The sequence below is a fragment of the Meriones unguiculatus genome, chromosome 5 (assembly GCF_030254825.1).
Source record: "Meriones unguiculatus strain TT.TT164.6M chromosome 5, Bangor_MerUng_6.1, whole genome shotgun sequence".
NCBI classification, from domain to species: Eukaryota; Metazoa; Chordata; class Mammalia; order Rodentia; family Muridae; genus Meriones; species Meriones unguiculatus.
The window spans coordinates 49,849,253-49,855,401 of NC_083353.1; the positions used below are offsets into that span (position 1 = coordinate 49,849,253).

At 39.2% G+C, this 6,149-nt stretch overlaps 1 non-coding gene across 1 annotated transcript; it reads right to left on the bottom strand.

Annotated features, from left to right (window-relative positions):
• Window positions 1–2,458: 2,458 nt before the first annotated feature.
• Window positions 2,459–2,565, bottom strand: LOC132654478 (U6 spliceosomal RNA). Its single transcript, XR_009592119.1, has one exon. It is a non-coding gene; the product is annotated as a U6 spliceosomal RNA (small nuclear RNA).
• Window positions 2,566–6,149: the final 3,584 nt, after the last annotated feature.

The following is a 6,149-nucleotide window of genomic DNA, read 5'->3' on the forward strand; positions in this document are numbered from 1 at the left end:
GCCAGGTGATCAAAAGACCATATAGTTCAGTTCAAAAATCGATTCAAAAATTAAAATTGTATGTAATCCTTATGGTATTAGTAGATTTCCCTGAATCTTAATATAATTGCTGGCTCTCAATATGTAGAATGAGTTGTTTGTCATATAGAAACTGCTGACTTTATTCCTGATGGTTTAGAATTAACTTTATTATTCATGCAACTGCAAAAGGCTTAACAAAAGTAGAAACCCTCCATTATATATCACGCAGATTCGGTCTCATACAGGCTTTCCAGGTATATTGGTACAAGCAAATGAGGAAACTGATCAATTACAACACCTCAACATTTCATGAAAGACATGATGTTAAAAGTAAAAGATAATTTTTTTTTCTATAACTTGGGCAACAAGCAAAGAAATAATAAAAAATGTCCCACATGTCCTCTGTATAACCACACTCGACTGCATGCTGGAAGTAAGCCTAGGGATATGAAAAAAGTGAAATATGGCAGATGGATGTGTTTCATTCTGCAGAATTTGGAAAACAAAGGTATGTACACTGTAACATAGGTGTATACCCAGTTTTTCAAAGGGCAACTGCTTTAAGTGCTGAAAAGGCTTATTGTGTAATTACACAGTTATTGGAAATAATGGAAATTTTGGGGATACCTTCACAAATTAAGACTGATAATGAACCTACATATATATCTAGTAAGATGAAGCAATTTGTTGCCTATTATAATATAAATCTTTATACTATAAATGATTTATAAAACTTTATACTATAAATGTTTTATAAAATCTTTATACTATAGTATAAAATGATCTTTATATAACTTTTACTATTATAAAGATTTATAAATCATTTATACTATAGTATAAAGATCATTTAAATGATCCCTATATAATTTATACTATAAAGATTTATAAATCATTTATACTATAGTATACTCTAAATGATAGTATAGTATAAATGATATCATTTATACTATATATAGTATCATTTATACTATACTCCCATTTATACTTTACTTATATTACAATTTATAGTATAAGTATAAATTATATCACTTATACTATATATAGTATCATTTATACTATACTATCATTTATACTATATATAGTATCATTTGTACTCTACTATCATTTAATTGATCGTATAATATAAAGGATAGTATAGTCTAAATTATACCATGTATACTATGTATAGTATCATTTATACTATACTATCATTTATAGTATATATAGTATCATTTATACTATACTATCATTTATACTATATATAGCATCATTTATACTATACTACCATTTATACTTTACTATCCTTTATAGTATACTAAAGTATAAATGATTTATAAATCACTTATACTATACTATAATTTATCCTATACTATCATTTATTGTATACTATAGTATAAATGATTTATAAATCTTTATATTATAAATTATATAGAGGTCATTTAAATGATCTTTATAGTATAGTGTAAATGATTTATAAATCTTTATAATAATATAAGTTATATAAAGATCATTTTATACTATAGTATAAAGATTTTATAAATCATTTATACTATACAGTCTAGGGAGAAAGAACACAAGAGATGAAGTCTTACCACTGTGATACTAGGATGGAAAGATAAGGCTTCCCAGAACTCTCCCCAAAGGCTGTGCAAGGCTGATTAACTGTGCAAGAATATGCAAAGGGCAGAGACTTGAAGAAATGGAAGCAGCCTTAAGATCTGTCCAGCTGGTACATACACGAGGGAGGGGCTTGATCACAGGTGTGCCACAGTGGGCAAATTATCATTAGTTACAAAGGACAGAAGGAAAACTGAATAAAATGAAGTGAAGTAATGCACTCACCTGGTGCTGAGGGTGGCTCCAAGGTCCCTTTTCATTGGAGTCATGTTCTTACATGAGGCGGCCTTTGTCTTAGCAGGTGGCAGGCAGCAGCAGCACAGATGTCTGAGGCCGTTCATGATTGTCTTCTTCACCCGCTTCCAGCGTTGACGCTGGTTGTGGGGGGAAGCTGTGCCAGTGTCCTGAGGCTGGCCAAGTGTGATGTTGTCCTCGGTCTCTTTTTGAGGGAGAGCTGTGCCAGCGTCCTGAGGCTGGCCAGGCCTGATGTTGTCGCCCTCGTTCTCTTCCTCCTTGGTCTCTTCAGTTATGATGGTATCCTCCTTGATCTCTTTTGTTGTGATGGTATCTTGTATGATGGTGTCTGGTATGATGGTGTTTCCCTCGTTCTCTTCCTCCTTGGTCTCTTCAGTCATGGTGTCCTCCTTGATCTCTTTTGTCGTGATGGTGTCTCATATGATGGTGTCTGGTATGATGGTGTTTGGTACGATGGTGTCTGGTATGATGGTGTCCTCCTTGGTCAATTTTAGTGTGATGGTGTGTGGTAGGATGGTGTATTGGGGCAGGTGGGACAGGGAGATTGGAAACTATATCACTATGGGGAGAAGTTTTTTTTTTTTTTTTAAATATGGAACACTTCACGAATTTGCATGTCATCCTTGCACAGGGGCCATGCTAATCTTCTCTGTATCGTTCCAATTTTAGTATATGTGCTGCCGAAACAAGCACGAGAAGTTTTACTTTGTGGAAAAGATCATATTTCCTGCCAAGAAACGGGGAGTAAAGGACAATCACTACCCAGAGGGCAGTCTGTGATGTTTATGCAGGCTGGGGGAGAGAGCAAGGGATCAGTGTGCCACATAAAGCTTTAGGGCACCTCTGCACCTCAGCCCTTCCCCTCCCCTCAGTGCTGGAGGCTACAAGAACTCATACCCTGCATGGCTTTTACATAGCTGTTGAAGATTCAAATTCAGTCTTTATGCTTGTGCAGAAAGCACTGTTACCTCACCCCTACCCAGCCTAGACCCCTCCACCCCTCCAGCCTCTCATTGGGTTTCAGAAGATTACTGTGTTTTCTTCTTGTTCTGAATGGTCATTCTACACCAATTAAGAATTCTCCACTGTGCCATTCCTCAACCCCTGGCAAACACCATTGCATTTTCCTTTCTTGAAAAATTACAGTACAGTACTCTCAGTTCCACCCCTAGATATACAGAAGCTTGTCATTCTGTGACTGACATGTCACGGGAAGTATGTGTTCCTCTGTGGTGGACCTACACCTACAGGTGGCTTTCCTTCCTGTTTAAGCTGAGTAATAGTCCATGATATATAAAGGCCACACGTGGTTGGTACATTCATCTGCTTACGGACAGAGAGTTATTTCCATCGTGGCTGTGGTTAAGTGCTGTTAATATAAACAAGCAAGCATCTGAGACTTTGAATCAATTATTTTTCCATAACTATGAAAGAACTGTTGATGAATGATATGCGATTTTGTGATAATGCATCCATATTTAATTAGGTAAAATACAAAGTGTTAAGGTGATTGGCTTATTAAAAAGTGCTACACAGTGTAGCTTATTGATAAGTGCACAGAGCACCCTAATCTGTGATGTGTAACAGGTGGCCCCTGCTGACACCAAGCAGAAATGCGCATGAAGACATTTGGCTCAAATTTCCACAGGTGTTGTAACCCACATTTCAATGGAAGCAGTTTAACAAAGCAGGAGTCATTTGTTCAGTTTTCTGGAGGAGCATGAACACTAGCCTGGGATTCACCATCTGTCAGCGAGCATCTGTCAGTTGGCTCCTTAAGTGAACTCGTCTTTCCCTCACTAGGTAAGCATTTGCTGTCCTCCCCACCAAGGATCGTAAGAAGCAAACAATTCGTTTCTCAGAGCCAATTAACAGCAAGGGGCTGATGGTGGTGTAGCCATTGGAGACCATCATGTGGATACTGTGGTGGACTGGGTCACTCTCCTGCATCAGTCTTGAGGCAGATATGATGCAGTCCAAACAGTACATCAGGACGAAGAAGTTCATGATCAGCAGGATGGTCCTGGTGGCCCATTGCAGTGGGGACACTTTTGCAGAAAGGCTGGTTCTGTGAAGGTGCCGAGCCTGTTTCTTGTGTCTGCACAAGAGAGCCACCATGTACCCACTGCAGAGGGCCATGAGACCTAGAAAAGACACATCTCGAAATATCCTCAGTATGGAAAATAAGGGTCTGCTGCTATACTCCATAGGTAAAATAATGCAAGATTCTGTGACAAATATGAGACCATGTGAGGTGACATTGTACTCAGCAACATAGGAGAAGGAGAAGTGAGCACCACAGGACATGTAAAGGCCCATAGCACAGGAAGGGGGCACAGGCTCTGCTGTGGGGATTTAGGTTTGAATTTTGCCAGAAAGGTGCTTCTGGGACTGAGGATGATGGCCTGAAGGATGCTCAGCAGGCAGGTGACACAAAGAGAGAGGCCCCTCAAAAGCCTGTGCAAGTGGAACAGGGAGTTACACTTGATGTCATTCTACATATTCTGAGATGCAAGAATGTCAGCAGCTGCGAACCCAATGACTGTTAGCATCCCAAGGTGGATGAGGGCCAAGAGACTGATGAGTGGGTCAATGATCCGGAGCCTGCTTTCAAGAAGGAACTCAAAAAGGTGGAAGAGGAAGAGGATAATGTTGAAGGAGATCCCAATGCCTACCTCAGAGAAAAATGTATAATGTGTCAACAACTCCATAAAGGGTCTTGATTCTTCTCATTGTATGAGACAAGGAAATAGAGTAAACATTTGAGAAGAAAGGCAAGAGAAATTATTCATCACAAACAGTAACAGCAACATTGATACCAAACACTATTGCCTTTAGGAATATTGGTGGGCCCAGCCCAATACACCCCTCAGTACTCAAGTTTTCCTGAGTGCCAAACATTCTCATTGTCAGTCATGCCTGGATTGTGTACCTATAGGTGGGCTCCCTTGCTGCTTCAAGTTTCCTGTGTATTAAAATGATCATGTATTACAGAAATGATTCCTTACCACTGCCTCATTTTGAGTTTTTTGGGGGCATTGCCTGGTTTTTGTTTTGTCATCTTGTCAGGTATAGGAAAAGCTTCAAAAGTTTTGATTATTTCCCCTTTCTGTTTCCCTTGTTGCACTAAAACACCATAATCAAAACTGGCATAGAGGAGGACAGGGTTTATTTGGATTAACTCTCAGGTCATAGACCGTCGTTAATGAGAGGTGAAATCAGGAGCACAAAGCAGATAGTCAAGTCATAGAAACAGTCAAGTGCAGAGAGAGGAGGCTAAAGCCAGGGCTTGGAGGTTAAGAGCTCTGGCTGGTCTTGCAGGGCCTTTGAGTTCAGTTCCAGCATCTAAGTCAACTGGCTTACAGCCACCTGTCACTCCAGCAATAGGGCATGGATGACCTCATCTGGCCCCTATGGCACCTGCGCTCATCTGCATATAATGCAAACAAATAATTAAATATAAAATTAAATAAATCTTGAGTTAAATTATAAGGAAATGTTGATGAAAGACATTAGATAGAGTATTTACTGTAATATACGTATTTGGCCTGGAGAGACGGCTCAGTGGCTAAGCCTACATTTAGAATATATGTTTACATGCCGAATTCTGCCCTCTGTGAGCACTGCACATGCAAACAGCACACTGATATATACACAGACATAACACACACACACACACACACACACACTTCAAATAAGTAAATACAATACAATTTAAGGCGCCTGTTTATGTTTTCATTCACATTTTTTAAACAGGAAGACAATGTTGCTGTAAATTTGTCCCCTCACTAAGGAAAAGGAATTTCATCAGAAAGTTAAGGTGTGTAAGGTGCTTGCTTTCTGTAGCTTCTTCTGTGTCCGTGTACTTAAGGATCCATAAGTTCCCCAGAGAAGAGGGATGTGTTTAGCACCCATGAACAAGTTATGCTATTTAAAGTTTCAGAACTGAGGTAGACAATTGTAAAAATCTCAACAAGTGGACTTCTCTTCCATTTTAATTGGCATAGATTTTTACTTAGATGAGGGGTACAGTATCTTAGTTCAGCACATCTCTGTGTCCTGCTCTGACCAAGTCAGGATAATTTCCACCTTTTCAAATACTGTCATTTCTCTGTGTTTGACACCTTCAGGTCTTTGTCTTCCTTTGGAACATGCAAGCACTTGGTGTGGACAACAGCTATGCTGCAGTGCTCTAAGGCATGATCACCATGACCTCACACAGCCTCTGCTCTGAACCTAGCTTTCAGTCCTGTTCCACTGTCTCTTTCTGGAATTGA